The 23,146-nt window shown below is 43.6% G+C and overlaps 1 protein-coding gene across 4 annotated transcripts in view; it reads right to left on the bottom strand.

Moving 5' to 3' along the window:
• The window catches only part of MITF (melanocyte inducing transcription factor), a 111,202-nt gene that overhangs the window by 53,143 nt on the left and 34,913 nt on the right, over positions 1-23,146 (bottom strand). The window lies entirely within an intron of this gene.

The raw sequence follows: 23,146 nt of genomic DNA, 5'->3' as shown, positions 1-23,146 counted from the left end.
CGACGGGAAGAAAAAGCTTGAGAGGAGATTATCAAATGTCCCGTTCATCCTTATTTCAAGGAGATTATCAAATGTCCCGTTCATCCTTATTTCAAAGGAGAAGTCAAAAACCAGCGTAGCTGCAACAGAGCCGTGGGCTCAGCAGACACAACATTCTCTTATTTGTGCGCATTATGATTTTAGGCAGTAGAGAGGCGCATAAGCCCCGAACGCGGGCAGCGCTGGCAGCAACTGCCATCAACGCACTGGAGTTCAAATAACGCTTTTATCTGGGATAAAAGCTGCTGCACAACGCCTGCCTGCCTGACCAGATGCTCCTGCCACAAGCACTGCGAAGGAAACTGGAAAAACACAAGACAGCTCCTGCCACGCAGGATCCCCGATATTTATCCCCCCGGGGCTGTAAAGCTCCTCCCGTGGGCAGTGCTCCTTCCACTGGTCTAATGTGGAAAACTGTTTGAAACTGGTATCTCATCCCCTAAGCCTGTTCCATGCACAGCATGGACCGTCCTCCCACCCAGCTTCCTATCCCCACCTCGCCTGCCCCTCTTCTCAACCGCAGGACGCTCCACGCAAAGCTCCAAGATGGAACAGAAGATGGATTGAGTTTCATCACCACATACCCTCCGGCGAGCAACCAGGACAAGCTTTGTTAGAAACTCAGTTTTCCAACCAAAAAAGCAATTAAAGTCTTGTTATGTCAAAGGCTTCATCAAGAGAGTTTTGAAAATTCGTATTTTTAAAGCTTCTTGACCTTTACGTGCTGCTGCACAGGCAGATCTTCTCCCATGATCGAGCACAGCGCCGTGTACCACGGTACGATCCAGTACCCGGACACGTGGACTCAAAACTCTCATACATGAACTGATTCACCCCCGGATTATGTGGAGTTGGTAACAGAGCCCACACATACAACTGATACATGATGTGATTTAGATACTTCCTGCAAATACGGTTTATGCATACCATTTAATTGCAATAAATGAAACCAACTCATCCTTTTAATTGACATATGATTAAACCGGTTATCCATTAGTAGTCTAATAAGCACAGTGTAATACAGACTGAGAGCTATTAGTTATGAGTGCCATGTGCCAATCCAATTAATCACAAAGTGATAACATTTTATTTAATAAGTTTAAATTATATATCCTTTGCATAGGTGCCTGGGAAATGTTTGTTACTGCATACATAAGTTATAACGCAGACGGCTGTTGCATAATGAAAAGCAACTGGTCAGATTAAAATCGTTTGATTTTGTTGCCATCAACTCGAGCCATTACAGAGACCATACCTTTTAGAGCCTAATCTACCTTCCCAGATGTCTACTGATTATTTTATCTCTGTCTCCTTGGATAAAAAGGTAAATTTGTCTTTTGTTGGTCAGTTTTGTTTTCAGATTCTTATATAAATTGATTAAACAAGTTCTCTGGTTCACATACATTACTTACATGAGTTGTCTGGATACAGACATTATTTTGCGTTAGCTATGTATTCATTAAGAAGCGTCACTGGAAATTTTGAACTGGAAAAAATTAATTAACTCAGCTTTGCTTTTTATTTACTGGTTGAGAATTGTATTTCTTTATTTTTAAAGAAAAAAAGAAAAGCCTCCAATGTAAGGTTTTTTAGAGAAATTACAATAATTAAAAACACAGACCAACTCCTCAAGCCCAAAGCTTCCTCAAACAGAGATGAACAAGAATCAGATAAAATTTATTTTAAAAAAAAAAAAGTGCTTTCAAAACTACTTGCTCTGGCAGGATTGACTGCCCCGCTATAAGGAGGAACAGCATACAAGGGAGGCTGTTGCTCTCCGTTCATGCCAACTGTTTGTTAATGGGTTAGTCCACAGAGAAATCAGCCAAGAAAAGCAGATTTAGCACCTCAAGAAATCCACTGAGCTGCACCCGATCTCGGAGGTCAGAGGTAAGAAATAACACGGGATTTAAATGCTTGTGTTTCATGTCTTACCCTTATCCCATTCATAATTATTTATAGAGAAAAGAAAGGCATCCACATTTAAGTATCTGACATTAGCATAAAACCATCTTGATCTTTAGAGCAAGCAGATGAGAGGTTGCCAACGTTACAGCCCAAATACTTGGCTTGACCTCCAGAAGGTTCTCCATTATCAGAAGAGACCACCGCACAGCTCCCCTTCCAACACACCTCCTCTTCAGTGACCACTAAGATTTCCTCAGAATAAGTTTATCTGTCCAGATTCTGGTTTCAGTCTCTCCACCAAGCAGTAAAACCTCAAGAAACTTTTTGTTGCCAGTATTATATATATGGCTGAAACGACACCACTTCTAGCAGCATCTAACCTGCCGGCCAGACTCGCTGTTTGCCACAGAGAGGGGTGACAGAAAAGGGAAGGATATTAAAAGAAAAAAAGACAAAGGCAAGAGGGAGCCAGATCAGCCCCCCAAAAAACCCAAATGCCAAAACATAAAAAACCACAAACAGCAACAAGTCCCCTACACAATCTCTTCTCCCCTATCTTCAGCTGAAGCAAAGGATTCTAAGTACAAGAAAACTAGTAGGGCATTTTCCCTGGAGCACTTTGTACTTCATTCCTAAAATTTAATAATTGATTGTGGGTTACAGCGATGCTCCGCTCACCGCGCCAACTGGCTGGCGCTGCCTAAAGTATCAATGTTAAAAAAAAACAAAGCAGCAGTTGGCACCCTCGTATGCCCTTTCTTGCCAAGGACAGAGCAATTACATAAACGGCGTGGAAACCTTTATCAGCCTTTATAATAAAGCAATGACCATGTTTCAGGCCTCTATATGAAAGAAGTTTTCGGCGTTTGAAGGCGACGTTTAAAGAGACGTGCTGCCTGCTGTTGCATCTGCTCCATCGTCAAGGTTAACATTTCTCTCTCTCCCTCCAGCACTTGCTTATCCCAACCTGAACCAGCCCAGAGCTGCTCTCCTGCAGCAGCACCGCTTACCCTACACCACGGGCTGCACCTGTAGAACAACGCGCAGCCCAAGGGGCATCCATCCATCTACTCGAATGCGTTGAGTGCACCTGGTCAGCGGGGGAAAGGAAGAAAAAAACGAAACAAAAAAAAAAAAAAAAAAAAACAAAACCTCAAACATCCACCACGCAGATCTCTTACCCAGGAACTAAGGGTTGAATTACAAATCAAATGAATTCAGTGGATAAGCTTGTCTTTAAAAAAAGAAAACCCACCACCAAAAATCAACGACACAAACACAACACTTCATTTAATCCTTAGCTAAGAATTCTTTTAATTAGCTGTACACCATTTAGTAGTTTTCCATTTTTCTTCCTGTCTTTAAAACACACCTTCACAAGCTGCTGAACATAATGCTTTTCGAACTTAATGAAAACCTCTCTCATGACCCAGGAGCACTCAGTAAATAATTATTAAGCTCTGGAGGTGGCTTTTGCATGAGTGTTGACTTAATAAAATGCCGTAAGTTGATCTGCTTGAATGCCCATTTACTTGGGGACACAGCTTGCAGTATAGCTTGGAAAGCTTGATCACCACCAGATTAAGGAACAAGGTAAAACTACAGAGGTTCATTCTAGAAGCTGCAAAGGTCACATTTTACAATCCTTTACTACCGTTCCTGTTAAGAGGGAGATGAATAATTGCAAACCTAGGATACCCTCAAAGACCTCTATATAATAATCACTATAATGCACCAAGTCAAAAATACCTAAACTGAACCTCCGTTAGCCCAAATGTGTGTTTGCCATGAAGCTTCAGAAAGGATATACACATATATATGCATATAGATTTATAATTTTCTTTAAACATGGAGGCTTTTATAAGTCTTCCCCTCCTGAAAGTCACCATCGTGATCTCAGCGGGTCAGCCTCAGCTGCTGCGGCTCTGCAGAAGGCAGCGGCCAGCTCCCAAGCACAAGTAGCTTTAATTCCCAGAACACAACCTCCACCACCACAAACCAATCGCGCAATCTGCTCGCGGTGCCGTCGCTCGGGGAAAGCGCCACTTACAGGCAGAAGCTGTCAAAGGAGTAGGGCATGAACAGCTGAACTCTAACAGCTTCCATCTTTCCCCCCCTCCCTGCGTGACCAAGGGCTTTTTGCTGAGGACCCTCGGGTGAAAGTCAAGCGGCGTCCCGGCTAGCCGTGTCTCTAGGGGTGGCTCCAGATAAGGACCTGGCAACTCCAATCCCCACGGAGCAGCACCACCAGCAGCGGTGCCCGGTGCCTGCCAGCACTGCAGACCTGTGCAATCCAGCACCTACCGAGGAGAAGAAAAGGGGGGGTTGAGGGTGCCACACGCAAGGTCTTCAGATATCATGAAAGGACTCCAAAACAGCCCAGCAGTTTGGAGTCAGCATCTCACTACATCTTGCCTCACCTGCATGACAGTACTGCACAAGATCCTGGCGGAGACAGCCCGGAGCAAAGCGTGGGTCTGCAGCGAGCACGGATAAATGCCCGGCACTACGGCGGGGCTGAGCGTGATCCTCAGACCCGCGCCCGGGCGGCTGTACTACCCTCGCTGTCCCACAGACGGACAACCCGCGGCAGGTCTGGGAGAAACGGAAAACGCGGGTTGGCATTGAAAGCACTTCTCCCATTCATTAATTAAAAGGGGTGTGATCAGGCTATTAATGCCATCAGAGGAGCAGATAAGGACTGGCTGTAACAGCACAGCTACCTCACGATCTTTATCGCCAAAAAGACGAAGGGGAAGGGTGGGTGCAAGACAAATTTGTTTTCTGGGACATAATTCCTTCACATTCAAGGTTCACTTAGGTGAACTGGAGGTTCATCTCACACTGGAGGTGCATCTCACAACAGCTGGACAACACAACATCTGTAACAGCACGGAGACTCAATGTGAAGGGGTACACACCGTTTCTCCAGTTTCACTCCTGCTCAAACAGGCTGAATCCCTCAAGCAGAAAAAGAGCAGGCAGGTGAGGACACCTACACGCACAAATACCTCAAGCTCGCAAAAATGTTCCATGAAGGGTGAAAGGAATTTAAAATGTAGCTGACTGCTCTAGTCAATATTGGTTTGGTGCTCTTTCTCAAACTTTCAACGCCATCACAAACTTAGAGAAGATATAACAAATAAATAAATAAAGGTATGAGGTAGATTTGTCTTTCACTGGAAAGCCTGACCAGTCACCTTGTCAAAAGCTTTTTGAACCTTTTCTCAGCCTCCACATCTATGGGTACTTCCCTCCCTACAGAGCTCTACACACATTCGCAAAACAAAAAGCCAGATAGCTAAAGCAACCAAGAGGTGATAAAAGAAAAAGCAAGGAGATAACACTCCACTAACCACCTCTGTAGTTCTTGATTTTGTAATAGAGAATTTACCTTCCTTTATCTGGGTAAACAGAGAAGATAACACTGTCGCTGAGAGGGAAGATGACGTACGATCACCGCACTTTTTGATACTTTGCAACTACATAGTACCCAGATCTGATTCCACATCACCTTTCCATCACAACTTGGTTTAGAAATTATCTATCGCTTACATGGTGGGATAGCAGGTTTATTCACAGAGGCAGCCCTGCAGAAAACAAGACTCGACCATGTTGTGTTTGCAGCTTGTAGTCGTCATTCACACACTCAGAGTCCCTCCCAGCCAAAAAGCCACCGCACTCCTCGAGGCTTACCGAGTGACCCGGCAATTCCCAGCCTAAACCCTTCCGCTCATCCGAGGTTTTCTGCTTATTGACTCCCCTGTTACAGCACTATTCGATGCTTTCCAAAGACGACGAGGCAGCTCGAAGCCTCATCTCGCGCCGATGACATCCTCGCTCTGGTATGCTGAGCGAACAGGATCTTAAGGCGCACAAGGGAAAGTGTTTATGGAAGATCTGCTTTAAATGATTAAGAACCCCAAACAGTCATAATGAAAACCACAAAGTGAATTTAGTGCCCGGTATGTGATAGGTCGGTGTTATCAGCATGTAGGACTTGCTCGCTGCAGTGAATACTACGTGCAAGGGAACAAACAACCCCCGACACATTACTGCAATAACTCTAACATTAAAATCATCTTGGACAGTTATTATGCAAACTCGTACTTCACTCTCTAGCCACAGCGCGAGCTGTTCATTACAGGACCTGATCAGATCAGGGAGTGTCTTTAGCAACTTTTCTTTCTAACAAAGCAACTTCTCCAGACTTCATCAGTGTCCACACATTTTAAACAAACTTCCGTTTCAGAGTCCTTAAGCATTGGTCATAGTTCTACATTTTTGGCTATTTGTGGAAGAGTTATTGGGACAAAGAGGACTGGTTTATTCTGCAGGCTGAATGACTTGGGGGGGTGAGGGGGGGAAGCCTTTTCAGCAACAAGTTACTTTCCCAGCCATTTGGGTATTTACACTGCAATTGCAGGACAGATGTACCAGTCTCGCTGCCTCGGGTATTGACAGCACAGACAGGAAGGTGGGATAAGCTCCAGCTCTCCCTGTAAGAAAGCATTACTGATGTTTGCAAACTTGGTAATCGAGGCCAAGCAAAATGACAGTCATTCACTGGAGGAATTGCCCAACTGCAAACTACAGAAGAGGTGGCCTTCCATTCCCTTGCTTAGACCATTCAACGCGACCCACAACATCTCTTGACATGGGGTAATCTCAAACCAAGGCTCCTGGAGAAAGCAAACCCCAGTAGTCCATCAGGTAGCTCTGCTAAGCGACCACGGAATCCAGCAGCAACCTCAGTACAGCCACAGCCAGCAATAAGGGCCCTCTGTCCCCAAATACCTATGCCAAATCCCCACCACTCCCAGTTCAGGGATTTCCCAAGATGGATACGGTTTCTGTGTGCTTACAACCTTTGGGGGTACACCATGGGTCACGTCAGAACACCTCAGGGTCTGCTCTGCAGCTGCACAGGATGGCTGGGGTGGGTCAGTGCAAGCTTCGATTAGAGGACCTCTTCGCCTGCCATCCAACAGCTGAAAACTGTATTTTAAATTCATGAAATCTATATGAACTGCAGCCTTTCACAGAAATATTTAGTACTGATTTAAATGCTGGAGTACTGGGGAACTGGCACCGCCAGGGACTGTTTTTGCAATTCTCCCTCGACACCATTAAAAAAAATTCTGCACCTTGTTTTGACCCAGAAACTGTTCATGAACACCAGAGAGGGGGAAAGAGGAAAATAATTACTTAAACTTGGGGTCGCACGTAAATAAAAGAAATACCAAATCAAAAACATGGTATAGAATGAAGTCTCATTCAAAATAAAAACATGCAAACAACATTTATACTTTCTGATTTCACAAAGTGTCAAAATACATACAAAAAGATCCTCTTTAATCTATTTGTGTCTTTTCTTAACACCTCAAATACAGCCCTGCTCATACACAGCCTTAATTTCATTTTGCAATCAACCTTTTGTTCTGCATCTTTCTTATGTTGCATCTAAAAAGCATAAGCTCTTCTCAAAGAGGAGACGACAGGAAAAATCCTCAGAAATAACTTTATGCAACCAAACAAGGTTGCATAAAGGTTGCATAAGGAAGAGAAGGCTCTGGGGAGACCTTATAGCTCCTTCCAGTACCTACAGGGACTACAGGACAGATGGGGAGGGACTCTTTATCAGGGAATGTAGCGATAGGATGAGGGGTAACGGTTTTAAACTGAAAGATCTAGACTAGATATCCGGAAGAAATTATTTCCTGTGAGGGTGGTGAGCCCCTGGCCCAGGTTGCCCCGAGAAGCTGTGGCTGCCCCATCCCTGGAGGTGTTCAAGGCCAGGTTGGACGGGGCTTTGGGCAACCTGGGCTGGGGGGAGGTGGCCCTGCCCAGGGCAGGGGGGTGGACTTGATGGTCTTTAAGGTCCCTTCTAACCTAAACCATTCTATGAAATAAAGTCTCCAAAATGAATACAACTGCTGCAGTTCTAGAAAAAGGGTGTTTTAAAGTAAAACTGTTCAGCACAGTCCATGCTTTGCACAGTTTAATGACAGCTGAGTGCGACGTGCTGTCCACGTCACTTGCTGCACAAATACCACTTCTTATTTTTCAAAATACATTACATCTATTGGTTCATTTCTGAAAAAAAAAGAAAAAAAAAAAAAAAGAGCAGCCAACTCAAAACTATTTACAAGCCCTTTTGTTAGACTCTCTTAATCTCTTCTGCACTGCCAGAAGCATAGCACTTGAATGGCTATTTCTGTTCAAAGCTATATTTGTTGTGGAACTACTGCAAAGTCCTGAATCATGTAAACAGAAGCAAGAGCCAAAAAAATGTTTCACTGAAGTTCACATCTGCCTTAGTTACTAGGACAAAAAAATAAAGGCAGGGACTTAGTTTATAACCAATAAATCCTGCAAAGACTACAGTTAATCATGAATTCTCGCAACAGGGTTTTGTTTAATCTGGTTTATTTAGCATTTGTGACCTTGGCAAAGTACCTGCGGGAGCACCTGCCAATACTGTGGAGCAGCAATTTACACCTTCTGTTATTTTAGGCTACAGCAGATGACTGTCCAGCGCTACAATAGTCAACCAGGTTTATAAACTCGCAGCAGTCACCTGGAAATGATGTACAGTTCCAGACTTGCTGGAGCCCAGCAGCCAACAGTACTGCTGTCCCTAAAAAGCTGTAACGGCTCTCAGCCTGGACTTGGTAGCAGCTGCACATTTCTGCAAAACAAACGCTTGGCAAACATGCTGCCGGGAGCAAAGTGACCCTCCCGTTTCTTTAGCTTCTTGGCTGAGAAAGGTCAGCACTAAAAAAACATCCCCTGACCTCGACCTACCACTTTGGATGCAAACTTCAGCTTCTTGTCACTCACCTTCTTCTATTCCTCCTGGTCCTCCTCCAGCAGGAAGAATCCCCAATATTCCCAACATGCTGGAAACCATGAAAAGCCCCAAAACAACAACAAAAAACCCACACAGGTGCTTGATCCCAACTTTCCACAGATTTCAAAGAGCTACCACTGCAGGCAAATGCACAAATTCCACCAAGCGGTCTTTGGCACTGAACTGTGGAAGAGGTACTACAGGTACGAGGACAAGCAGTGTATTGGGAGATAAGAATGGGACATCATAGGTGGATTAAGGAAATTTCTTCGTTATCCCCAGGAAAAAATCTGGATTAGACCTTAGTAGCCTGTTTTTGCCATACAACCATTTGCTGAATTCAGAAATTTCATAGCTGCCTGATATCGAGTTGCTAATATGCATCTAATACACTGAAAATACTTATCGCATCCTTTCAGAGAGAGAGGCTGCTGCAAAACCACATTCAGTAACTGCAATTGGTTTTCCAAGTATTCAAGAAAAAAAAAAAAAAAAAAATCTATTTTTAGCAACCTCCAGAACAAACAAGATGATTTGTTATTCTTGATTTATTTTTAAAAGCAGATAATAAAATGTCTTGTCCAATTACACTTGCATTATCTACAACTTACTGTAGTTTAAAGGCTGTATAAATCAGTCAGGAAGAGTCAAAAGATACTTCACCTTAAAAGCGTTAATATGTTATTATACTTCTCTGTCCTTTCTCTTCACGCAGTCATAACCTGGCTATACAATTTCTAAACTTAAGAGAAGGACACATATTTGTGTTTGCCTAGAATTGACATTCTAGACTACTTAAAACTGTATTAAAGCCAGTATTAACCTCTGCACATGCCAGGGTACAGAAAATGAGCATCAGCTGTCAGGATGCCAAAGTTATTCAATTAACACTTGCACAGCCAAAGCTTTTACAATTCTACTCACAAGTTATGGGGGAAAAAAACCCAAACACAACCACCACAACCAATGCCTGGACTAAGGAAAGCCATCTACTGTAGGATTCCTTATTTTGCCGGCTCCCAGACATCTCCCTTTACACACTAGATGGAGCTTTGTCCCCTGCTTCCCCAGCCTGCTGGCTGGCACTGTGCAGAGTTACGGATAAAACTGGTAAAGAGGCAAAGGGTGAAATGCCGAGCTCGCCCCGGACAAACAGAGCGCACGCAACGGCGTCAGGAACGGCGGGATACCGTGCCAGTACATGGGCTCTCACCGTACCCTCCCCAGCCCCGCTCCACTCCCACCCCCATTAATCTCTCCTTCGAGCACTATTTTGTCATTTTCAAAGAATCAAAGATGTCAACAACTCCAAATCCCAAACCATGCTGCAATTTCTACCCGCCTTTACTACGGCCAGGAGGCACTGCCTTGAGCTCCCACCGCATTACAATTACATTGCTTTTCCTCCCCTTATAAAGGGACAGCATTTAAGCTTATTACCAGATTACATACCTGAATTGCTTGCTGGCTTTCCTGGATCCCTCTTTATATTCCCACTAATTTTCAATCTTGAATCTCCTCTCCAGGAACCTGAAACATCTGTACCTAATGCCTCTGCTAAGGCTCCAGACTTGGATCCATTGATGCTTCTGGGAAACAACTCATTGATTAGAGTAAAATTCCCCTTGCCTTCATCTGCTGGATTTGGTCTGGTTTGTTTCAGAAAACAATTCAGGAGAAACAGCTCATCCTTCTGGTGAGCTGCCACAACTCTTTCAAAGCACAACAGGCTCTGGTCCTTCATCAGTATTTCTGTGATGAATTTAAACTCAATGGGACAGAGAGGAGCCCAGGGGAATGAGTCACTCCTAATGGCACAAGTGGCCAGCACTACAACGCAAGCATAAAAAGTAGCAGCCTGGGGCTCTATCAGACAAGGTAACACCAGAGAGGACGGAGAAGCACCAGCGCCCATAGTACAAGACATCTGTGTAAGTCCTTGAGCAGAGGTGCCCAGGCAGGAGCCCTTGCCCACAAGAGCAAGGAGCTGAGATTGAATTGACAAGAGAAACAAGAGCCCACTTTATAGTGGGAAGCTAAAGAAAAGTTTGGCATTTTAATCTTACAAAATGGAGGTTGACGGGGATGAGTGTTGCTGTCTATAAATACAGCAGAGGAACAAACACCCAGGAGAGAACAACCCTGGCATTTCACCAAGCGATATGAACCAGCTATGAACAAGATTAAACTGGTACCAACAGTCTCATTCTGAGAAGTCCAGTCCCGAAACCGTTTCCAACTGGAGGACTGGCGAAGGAACATCGTGCTTCTTTTCAGATAAAGATTTGTTGCCTAATCAAAGTAGGTCACTGTGGAATGAAGCAGCCAGTAACGAATTACAGGCCACAGAAGATGCCCTCCAGCCAAAAGCTCCAATGGGACAGATGCAGGACCACGCAAACTCTTTGGCAAAGCATACAGATGTGAAGTAGCACTGGAATATAGTATTGCACACAACTGGAGCCGTTGCCTTCACATACATCAGCGTGGCCAAAGGCACTCCTTCTAGAAGGTGAGGATGCTAACTTGAACACGCTTCTCAGCAGGTCCCACCAAAACAAAGATGCTCTTCTAGAGCTACCAGCCTATCTGGACCCTAACAAAACATTCCTCATCATCCGGCACACTGGGTTGGCTGGAAAGCAAGTGTCAGCAGTCACCGTGCTGCAAGTTCTTGGAAGTCCTCTCTTCCCCCTCGCCCCCACCTTCGAGGATGCCGTTGCCCGTATCCTCTCCCACGTTAGCCCAGCTGAGTAAGCCAGAGTTCAGAAGTGTTGAACTAAAGTAATAAATAAGTCCTCAAAAATGCGACCCCTCCTTTCTAACTAATTTAGAAATAACTGGAGTGCCTATGTCACCACTTTGCAAGTAAGTGGGTACAGTTTAGCTGACTCCACCTTTTGTGTCTGGCTGCTACACTATTCCCCAGATTTCTGCACTGAATCATGCAGAGACCAGAGGGGTCCAGTGCTGCCTTGATTTGGGGCAGCCACACGTTCAAATATAACAAGTCAAGGGATAAGACTAATTTCAAGTACTAACGTTAGGAAAAGGTCTGAAAATAGGCTCCAAATAAAGAAACTTTTTGAAATGCAAAAGTTCCTCCGAGTCAGTATTTCTTAAATAGGCAAAAACTCCCATCAAGTGGTACAAATAACTGACATAAAAGCACAAAAAGACAGCTAGAGTTAGAAAACTGTGGGAGCAGGTGATGAAAAGGAGCAGCTGTTACTTGTTCACATTAGAACGATCAGCCACGGTCCCTATTTTCTTTCTGTTGACCACACCACGTTATTCAGTTTAACTGGCCCGCAGAGACTGCATCAAGAAGTTTTGCCTAAATCAAATATTGTTCAAGTAGGTCACCAGTTTTGAGCAAAGATATTTGCTTCTTTATTCAGTCATGGGACAAAATAAAAATAGAAAAGTAGATAAAAGACACACTTACAACACTTTCTTGTCCTAGAAGGTCTCCCCTGGTTCCCAGGCAATGGCCTCCCAGCCAGCCCAGAGGTAACTCGAGCAGTCCAGACTGGACAGCCAAAACTGATAAGTCAATTCAAGTATTTTTTCAGGTCAGGATGTTTATAACTTGCATGTAACTTACAGACTTTGACAGAGGAAGAAAACTCACATGACCTTTCAAGAAGTTTGCTTTGCAAGGAGAACTAGGCCAATTTACCTTCAAGAGTCTTCACGCCACACCGTCATTTGCCCACCGCTTTCTGCCATCCTGAAAAGCTGGAGCTCTCATGCTTTAAACTACCAGGCTATATCGGCTACTCTATAGAAGCTCACCTGCCCCTCCTCTCCTGATTGAAAACTGATAACCCAAAGATTAGGGGTCCCCCCCCAACACCAAACCAAGAAATACCTACTACAAAAAGAGACAACTCAGAGTAGATAGAAGGCACGCAGAGAATCAAACCAGAGCAGACTGAAGAGGGAGACATTTCAAAGACAAGACAGCAGCTGAAGGGTCCAACGGCCACGCATCATCTGACGAAGATGCCATCATCTATAATGAATTTCCACACAAGGATTTTGAGCGGAGCCTCTTCAGGGACTTCCTTGGGGACACACAGCTTGGGCAGTAACGGCAGGACTTGAAACCACACGTCTAAATCCCAGTATCATCCAGTCTCAGCAACCAACAGTCGTGTCTTTCGTTATCCTACCTGGCACTGACAAGCAACACAAGACACAACTGAAGGTGAACCTGCCAGGCTCTTGCAACACCTACTCACCAAGTTTAGCAGAGAAGAACTCTTTCAGTGTGTTACATCAGTGTAAAAACCCAAACCTTGGCATCCCGTTACTGTACAACGTCCTGGACTTGCCATCCAAAATTTCCACTGAAGTTCAAAAGTGGAGAGAATGAAAACACCTTCACTAACCATGTTACTCCCAGCCTGGGAACAAAGAACTCCGGTGCTCTTTCAATACAGTCTAATTTATTCTGAAAAAAGTAATAATTAAGAAGTACACAAAACCAAAGCATGAAACCTGAAAAACACCCTCCTGTCTGGCAGAGCAAGCACTTTCTATAGATATTTACATTAGCCAGGGCTGCTAGAATGTTTTAAAAAATAACTGGGGAAAAGCAGAGACCATCTATAAAATACACAGCAATGTTAAGCTGAAAATGTTCCATTGAAAAAAAAAAAAAAATGCAGATCAAGTGCATTAGATTACATATGGACTTAATCATTAGAACACATTAAGTTGTTTGAAACTGAAGTCTTTAATATTTGAACACTTATGTATGAGTTTGTAGAAAACAAACAAGAGTTTAGTACTACTAAAAAGCCAGCACGTTAAATCTTTCCAGACTGGGATTCAAAAATTCCCTGAAACGAAAAAAAAAAAACAACAAAAAAAAACAAAACACACACACACCACAACACACAAACACAACCAACCAAAAAACCCCACCATCCCACCACACACCTCTGCAGAACCAGCACCAGGTAAACCGGGAATTGCAAAGTCAGCCAGAATAATGTAGTTCCCAGGCCAAAGGGGTTTGGTTTTTAAACCGGTCCAAGACCTCGTAGTGTAGTGGCCCGGAACAGGATTGGAAATGAAAGTATTCGCAAGCGCCAGCAAGGGAGGCACTCAGGGCTGATCCCAATGGTCGTACAGGCAATAAACCAGCCTTACAGTTATTACTTCAGGTAAGTTGTATCCTTCCTTATTTAAGGAAAACCTCGATATACTGCCATAAAAAAGGGCAATAAAAGGCTACTGAGATTCCAGTGAATGCAGAAGATGAGAGTTTAAGAGGGTGAAAAGCCGTCTCCATGCCCACGTGCAAGTAACAGACTGAATTTGGTAAGAACGGTCTGATTCACCTCTAGGAGACGGTGGCCCTTCCAACACAGCCTAAGGAAAATAAACTGAGAAGTAGTGTCCTCAAAACGAAACCAAACCACAAAAATCCCCAAATCACTCACAGAACCATGGCAACTCCTAATGTATTACTGTAAGGACGTGTTACTACAGGCGTAACTCATTTTCCGACATCACTCTCCTGTACTGACACTCTCCCCCTGAACAAAACGGTGCACCCCCAATCTCGCTTCCCTGAGGCAATGGGTAGACAGAGACTACGCTCCAGAAAACCTAAAGCAGTCAGGTTTGTCAGAAATTAGCCAGCATGTTCTAGATTTAGCTGCAGCAGTTTAAAAACCCAGTTTCTAACTAATACAATGTTTTGTCACCGCATCATTCAAAAGTGGCATCACTTTGTCAACCGTCCGTGTACTACCCTGCAAGAGCTTTTCTATAACAGTGTTCTCCGTCACAACCAGAGCAGCAAAACAAAAATTGATATTGGCAGAAAATTGCTGGAACTGTCCATACCAAAGTCCATCTTCATAATCTTTCATTTGAGTGCACTAAAACTCTTTGGAACTAATAAAGCGAATATACAAATGCACAATGGGACCCACCCTGTATGCATTTTTGTACTGGTTAACATTTCACACGCATAAAAATTTAAACAGTGAACTTCAAGCCAGAATAGACAAATCGTATACTTTCTCTGTTTCAATTAAAAGGTGAATATAACTATTTCCAATGGCACTGGGAACCTATAGATGCATGAGAAGACAACAAGGAAATAAAAAAAATAGAAAAATAAAACCACAAACCAAAGTACCTACAGAAAACAGACTTAAAACTGCATTTGTGCACAGCAATAGAACAACACGCTGCTTGGAAATGTCCTTCCACTCTTATTTAACATAATGGTGGTATGAATTACTGCCAATGTAAACTTCAAAAATTTGTTTGCCGTGGAGGAAAACCAAGCAAACTGAAGTTTTATGTGCAGAATCCCTTTTCAATAGTGTGAAGGTTGCTTTGTTCCCTTTAGTGCCAGGTCATTTCAAACTTTTATGTCTACATATTTTATTGTGCTTGCAAAACCTTTATTAAAAAGGAAAAGGGAAGATTAACCATTAAAAAACACCCACTCCTAAACATAAAAAAGCCCTGCTAAATGCCCTGTGCAACTATATCACCGAGCGTAACGTTTTCCCTATTCTATCAGTCTACTCCCATAGCTTGGCATCTGAAAACAAAGTATTATTTCATATAGCCAAGAGAGAAAGTATGTTTTTTGAAAAATGTTTGTATAAAATCCAGAAAAAATATGTATTTACAATTTTAATAAAACACAAATTACTTAATCTATACTCTTAAATGGCAGTTTCTGACCATTAAGAACCGTAAATACAGATAAGACCTTTTATTCAACTATCATGCTAAACTTCAAGTTTCTGTAAGCAGCCCGATAAAGCAGCCCAATTATTCCTCCTTTGCTTATCTGTTATCTAAAAACCACAGACAACATCATTTCAGACACTAGAAAAACACTTGGAACTTTCTATGCTGTGGCTCAGGCACCCCAACAGATCTCTACATACAAACAAGAGTTTTCCTTCTCCGTCCTTGCTTTCCATTTAGGTCTCCCATGGTTTTAAGTCCGTATCTTCAGCATACGGACGTCTTAGTAAACAGCAATTTCTGAAAGTTACTTCAGAAAGCTTACGTTACTTATTCAAGATATTTCTCGTGGTGTTTGTCCTAGTAGCCTTAGGATTCAAACTCCAATTGCAAGGTCAGACTCTTAACTGCTGCAAGACTGGGGAGAAAAAGAGGCTGATTTTAATAAGATTATTAGACAGCAAACGTCCACTAAGCATTTAATTATACCATTAAATTCAAGCATACGTTCATTCAGCACATTGTAACCAAATTTAGCTGGGACATAGTCCCAAACCCATGGAAATCAATAGGAGCATTTCATTCTTACTTCCCACGGACTAACGCTCTTTTGGCACAGGTGGTATTTGACTACAGCATTTTTCAGCTGTAAGAGTCGCCTGCCCTTCCTGCAGCTGAGAAAACTGCACCGAAACGGCAATCGCAAAGCAGCATCGACCCCACGGCGTACAGCGTCAGCGCTGCAGCCCTCAGCGTTTGCAAGGGAGCGAACCATGGACCAGCTGGCTGAACATTAAAGCACAGACAAAGGTCTTGTGCATGCTTGTTAGGCTGTTTTGTAGAAGGAAAAAGAAACGAGCAAGGAAGTATCTGTCACCTTTTGCCAGTTTGGGTCTTTTTGTTGTTGTTAAGTCAGATAATTTCTTAACTTTATTCCTACCTGGGCAGGGAGAGGAGAGGGCAGAAAGAAAAAAATAAATCATACAACACTGTTTGTTCTCCACCTCCTGCAAGGCAGCTGCAGGAGCTGACGTGCAAACGCAACCCCGGGCTGGCACCCGACGGGACAACTGCTCTGAACAACTCCGCTGCAGCTTAGAGAGGAAAAAAGGACCAGGAACTTACCCAGGGGATTCATTCTTTCTCTTTGCAATCCAGCAAGGCAAGAGCTCACCGGGAACTGCGCTCCTGATGGCCACAAACCCAAGACTAGACAGAAAGGTCTTAGTAAGCACCGGCTTCCAGAAACTGCACTTCCACTCCTACCATCCACCTCCTAACCCCGCTGCTGCATTTGTGGCTGCCTTTGTTAGAATACTTCTGCAAATGAAAACAGATGAGTAACTATTGCTGCTTTAGCAAACTCCCAAGCCCATGGTCACTAATAATAGCTTTGTTCCTTTTATTACTAAACAAAACCAAAAAAAAAAAAGTTTAAATGCTTGTATAAAATGCACATTGCTGATTGTTTTCTTTCATTGATCCAGTGCCGTTTCCCATACGGAGCTTAGGCCCAGGTCTCTCGAACAATTTCTGCGGGTCAACACGATGCGGAGCAATCTCAGGCTTGTTGAAGGGGCATCCCTTACAAAAAAATAAAAATAATCAGGCTTTGTGCTCCTTCGCTTTAGCTGTTAAGACTTCAATTGAAAAAAAAAAACCCAACTCTGAACAACTGAACAACTCTGAACATTCCCGTTTTTTGCACAAACTTAAACCCAAATGCAGATCTGAGCTCTCTGGTATGCGACATCCTGGAGCTTATGAATTCAGAAAGGCAAAGGTGCTTTGGCAGGCTGAGCTCCCGGCTCCCCGCCGGCACACCGGCACGCCGCCGCCAGCTCCTACTCCGCTCCAGGAGCGAGCAGGCAGGATGGGAGGGAAAAGGCGGTGTGCGGGGAAGAGAAAGTGGAGAAGGGCAACACGACGAAGAAAAGGGAGCGGGTACGAAACCATTGCTGTGAAATGACAGTGGGAGAATGATGATGAGAAATCTTTCCCTTGCACGAACCCCAAACTGGTTCACCACTGGTAAGAAAAGAAAAATGGAGAAAGAAAAAAAAAAAAAAAAAGGAAAACACCAAAAAACAACACTTTTTTAAAAAAAATTCCGATTTTTCTCCCTAGAATCAAATCAATTACAGGAACTCCTAAAAGCAACAAAAATAACTGGCTTGCAAATCACCCGTTTTGATCAGAAATTCTGCCATGCTTCTACCTGCTGGAGCCTTATGCTGCACACCCCTTTGGGCCAGGATCCGCTGCAGCCTCCTACTCCCTGCACGGGCCGGGCAGAGGCCGTGCTCTCGGCTTCCCCGGTCTCGTGTGCAGGTTTTCACCCCAACCTTGCATTCAACCATAGCACCACCAAGCCCAGGGCCTCCGTTAGCCTGCACGCTGTCCCTGGGAAATGGCTCGGAGCCACTGGGCTTTGGCCACCCATGCCGGAAGGCGAGTAGACATCATCAAGGAAAAAAAAAAAAAAAAAAAAAAAAAAGATATTGAATGCTTAAAAGTTAGGCCACAGCGTTTTCATATTGTTAACAACCTGAAGCTTCCAGTGGTGTTTAACTTATTTATTTCTGCTATTGGGTTGACGGCTGCTGAATAATCCCAAGCACGGCATGGCGAGTGTTGTTTTTTTTTTTTTCCCCCCACAGGATGTAACCAAGCCAGAAGCAGTGCAAGCATCCTCTTGTTCTTGTGCGAGCTCTTTTTCCTTTTTTTTTTTTAGTTTATTTGAACAATGGCACCATGAAACAGCTTACAATAATGACTGTTACAAAATAGGAAGCTGAATTATTAGGCAAGCTTCGCCTGCGTAACTCAATCAGCCTAGGGAGGATATGACAGGCACAACGAAGACAAAGGACTGGACTCAGTGACCCCAGGCATCTTTCAGGACTCAGTTTCTGCAACTGAGTTAAGAGTTGAAGTTTGCTTTTGCTCGTTTATGAGATGCACCGTTCCTGTAACTACGGCAGCAAAGCACAGGCACTCTGCAAGAAAGCGAATCACCAAGTGTACTCACAGAAAGCAAAAACTTTGGAGAGGCCGTGATGAGAACTTTACCTGAAAATAAGTTTCAAAATGGAAAAGCAAAGTTTAAATACTAAACTTTTTAGTGTACAAGAGGTACACACAGCGGGAGAGGTAAATCGTGAGTGAGTCTTTAAACAAACAGCCAAGCCTGCCTTTTGCAAACCGACAAAAAAATAACTGTTAAAAGTGATCTTTAAGCAGCACCAACACTATTTCAGTTGCACGGTTCAAAGGCACGGAATTTCTACAAGCCTGCTGAGAGCATCACCGGGACCAGCTCTGGGGCAATACGCTTTGGACCAGATGATCGGTAACGAAAGGCAGACACCCACCATCCTGTCATTACACTAACCCTACTGAAACTATGAAAATCAGGTCTAAGTGCTCATCTGAGCAATACTTCTGTAGATAACTGCAACGCAAGTGACTGAGCAACAGCAATACAGGAACCTGTAAGTGAATCATTAACGAGCAATGATTTCTCCATTACTCACCGTGGATATAGAGTTACTGCGGGTAAGATTTGTTTCTAAAAAAAGGGAACAGCCAACAACATGAGTACTAACACATTCATCAAAGCTCAATACAACGTAGAAAGGAAAGAGGAAGAAACGGCTGTCGGTCAGTCTTTGTCCAAAAGAGCCGTTCATCGAGGAAGGCTCCATGGAGCAGAGCAGCAGCGCTGGGAACAGCATCGCACACCCCCTCCTTCCACGGGGGTCCTCTTCAGGGGCTCAGCTCAACTGGTTGTTGATTTTGCATTACACCAAGAAATTATTAACTCATTCTACAAAAGCCACACATCTGTCAGACTAGCGATACAGATCAATAGCCAACAACTTCAACGTCCGCAGTTTGACCTCTAGGCAAGGGTTTCCATACCCCTTTACCGACATTCTACAGGAAATACTCCTAGTATATTTTCTCCAAGTATTTGCGGTCTATGCTACTGAAAATAAGCAACAGGAGAACCCAGCTGACATTCTCAGCCAATCTTTAGGCAAGATTAGCAGGCAATTAAAGCTGTTGTATGAGGAATTTTAAGTGCTCTACGACTTCATGCCAAACAAGAGCTAGTCAAGCACTGGAATTTATTTTTTCACAATTCTGTTCTATGCAGAAACAGAAGACAAATTTAAAGAAAATATTTTTGAAGCAAGAATTCAACCAATTAACAAAACATACATTATAGCTTAAGTACTAATATACGCTGAAAGAAATTATGCATCCAAAAGGACATGCAAAGCATTCTGATTGCTTCCTACCAAAAACGTCAAAGTTAACGTATTCCTACAAAACATTTCCATTTCAACCAAACTGGGGGGTGGGGTGGGTGGGTTTAATAATTTTTTTATTGTTTTGTGGCAAAACGTAATTAACGGTTACAATACGTGCACCCCAGCTGGTTCGGGTGCAGCACAGCCAGGGAACACTTTTAAAGCCCAGAACCAAATCTCAGCCCCCAAAGCAAATGAATGCTTTACCACTGATTGCCTACAGCCAGATCCAGCAGGACAGGTAGCAGAGAACACGGCTTTTGTCCCAAGCGTCGATCATTTAGTCTGAGCTACAGCTCATCATTAAGCTGCCAGGAAAACTAGACAGAGTAACAGAGAAAGCCATGCATTTCACAAGGCTAAGAGTTACAACAAGAGGAGAAGTTTGTTTTTGAGTACCAGAGGAAATACAGTAAATTTGGTAAACTGTCAGCCACAGCAACAATTGCAACAGCTTGCATGGGTTTGATAGTATGGGCTGAAATTAATTATTTTCATAAACACACCAACTGGAGCAGAAAAAAATGTCACAATGAACAAAGCGAGTAAAAGAAGTTAAATAAGGCAACTGAAGCCTGCGCTACAGTTTCAGACTGATCTGCCCTTCGCATAAAGAACGCTCTAGTTGGAGATTAAGGGTGAGAAATAAGAACTCATTAGCTCTTCTTCAGGGTTCATGATTCAAATCTGACAAAACACACACTTCAGTGTTTCCAAGCTTAAAGAAAATTCCAGCAGGGTCACAGAAGATGCTATTTATAGCTGGCTTAATCTCAGCACACTCAAACACAGCTTTTGTACATACACAGATTTTGTTAGCACTTAAAGAAAAAAAAAAATCTCTGTTACTGAAAACTTAATCACCCACAACTTCTGAAAATGCAAATGAGTTTTGCTTCTTAATATTAGCTGCTCCTAACTGTACCAAATAAAACAGCCTATAGTCTTTGCAGCCAAAACTGTTACTGGAAAAAAACGGGTCCTGGAAAATATTCAGTGACAAAACAGAGAGAAGAATGTGGAAAGTTACCAGCAATTAATTTCTTCAATAGGAAACAAACTCTTCCCACCCTCAACGTACCTATCAGTACGGCTGAGACTGTTTGGAAATCTGGAACATCCAGGCAGTGAAACACATCGGGCAGTGCCCGGCCCGGCCCTGGCAGCTGGAGGGAAAGCCAACAGCCCCGCAGCCCTCGTCTTTAAGGTCATTCTGCAAACATAAGCACTGCTAAGCCCTCTGACAAAAAGAAAATACATTAGAAATCAATGGTCCTCCGCTCTGCCTTGCTTCTCGATTGGCTGCTCACTGCAAAGATCATTTAGGTCTGGGGCTGTTAGTAAGAGGGCAAAGCAAACTGGTCAGACACCCGTCTAATCTACACTGGGATCGGGGAGAGGTGACGGGATGGCTCCCATGCCAAGCAAACGGTGCCTCACCAAACTGACCGCCTTCCACAGCAAGATGACTGGCTCTGCGGACAGAACAAGAGAGCAGCAATCGCTGTTTACATGACTACAAGATGCGAGGAAATCTGGACAGACTGCCCGGCTCTACAGGCAGTGGCCAGCGGGTCAACCCACAGCAGATGGGTTGGTTAACAGCAGCCATCCTCGGTGAGGTCAACGCTGGGATCAACACTGTTCGACATTTTCATTAGTGATCCTCGGGAGATAAGCAAAGCTTGACTAGATGAGGCTGCTTAGAGCCTTGCCCGACTTCAAACTTTGATATTGACCCAAGGGGTCAGACCAGATGACCTTCGGGGGTCCCTCCCAACCCAAATTATTTTTGGTCCAGAAACACTGAAGTTAAGTAATTTCAGAGACAAAGACTAATCATATATTTTAAAAATGTTTTATTCATCCAAGTTAGAAAGGTTTAAGCCACGGCAGATGGGATCAAGAATGATGTGACCCAGGCACTACATCACCCATTGGAAAGATACATAGGAACATTTACAGTTGCAAGGAAACCCTTTCAATAACTGCTCTGTGCATGTATTGCTACAGTCTCCGCACAAGTCATTTACTCACAGGGCCCGTGCTGTTATATTCTTCATTAATCCTTATAAGTTTGTCTGTTTACCTACTGTAATTTTAAGAGATTCAGAGGTTGAACGCTCCTACCAGCCAAACTCTTTTAATGGAATTAAAGAGAGATACTGTGTAAGCTTTTAATAATGTTGACAATTACTAACATTCAGTTAGCTGAGCCAACAAGAAACCACTGAACCCTTACATATGTTCTCCTCTCTCCATCAAGCTTGCCCAGCACAGGACGCCATGTGGAGACGGCTAATTTCCCTAACTGCCTTCTTAAAATACTAATGGATCAAATCTGACTGTAAGGGAACGGTGAGCAGCTGAACCCCCCTCCTTCGCCCGAAACAACATTCTGGTGAGTCAGCCCTCAGCATTTTTCCTGCTCAAATCCAACACACACACACACAGACGTTATTCAGCATACTGCTACTCTGCACCAGTGCCAGTGCCCAAGATCACTTTTTATTACCTTTAAGCAAGTTTAGGAAAAGAATATAGGTTGGAGGAGCACGGCAGAGCATCTTCTTTACCGAACACCACTGTCAGTGACCACTCCACATTAGTGACACGCTGCATTGAAGGCTTTGAGTTAATAGCTATTCAGCACTGAAAACAGAAGTACTTTACCAATGTACATACACTGGAAAAAATTAAGCAGAATCTTTCCTTGTTAGTTTTCTGTAAGTGATAGAAATCTTCTAGCAGTCATAATTCATAACCAGCCGTCATTTCTCTTAAGGTACACCTCAAGGAAACTTGATGTACATCCAAACTTCTGCAAGCTTGCTGCTTTCTGTTGGATGCATTTTTCGTTTTCCCTAAGAGTGCAAATCATGTTCTGGAAAGGCTACGGCATGCCAGGGATGCTTAAAATAGAAAGGCCTGTAGCTGGTGATACTGCAAATATAAATACAGCTATTGGTATAGCGGTGGGAGTAATAGCAGCGGCATAGACCCAGAGCAGCCCCGTGGTCAGACTCGGCTGGCAAGCTGCCGGCGGCTCCCTAAAACCCGAGCAGAAGAAAGGGAACAGCCATTTAACAGTCCGAATGGGCATAACGCAAACAAAATGAGTTGCGGCAAATTCACAGCACAATTCTAAGCCTTGGGCTTCAATGTTACTAAATTGAGGAGTTTCAGTGCGGGAAGAGAGGCAAGTGAGTTACAAAAGTGCTTTAGTAAGGTAAGCAAGAGTGAGATGATTGGAAATCTGTGTAGTTTTGATCTTGCTGTACAAAAATAAAGCACT

Source organism: Vanellus vanellus, assembly GCF_965231255.1.
Source record: "Vanellus vanellus genome assembly, chromosome: 9".
NCBI lineage: Eukaryota > Metazoa > Chordata > Aves > Charadriiformes > Charadriidae > Vanellus > Vanellus vanellus.
Note: the sequence above shows the minus strand (reverse complement) of the source record. Positions and strands in the feature narration are given on the sequence as shown.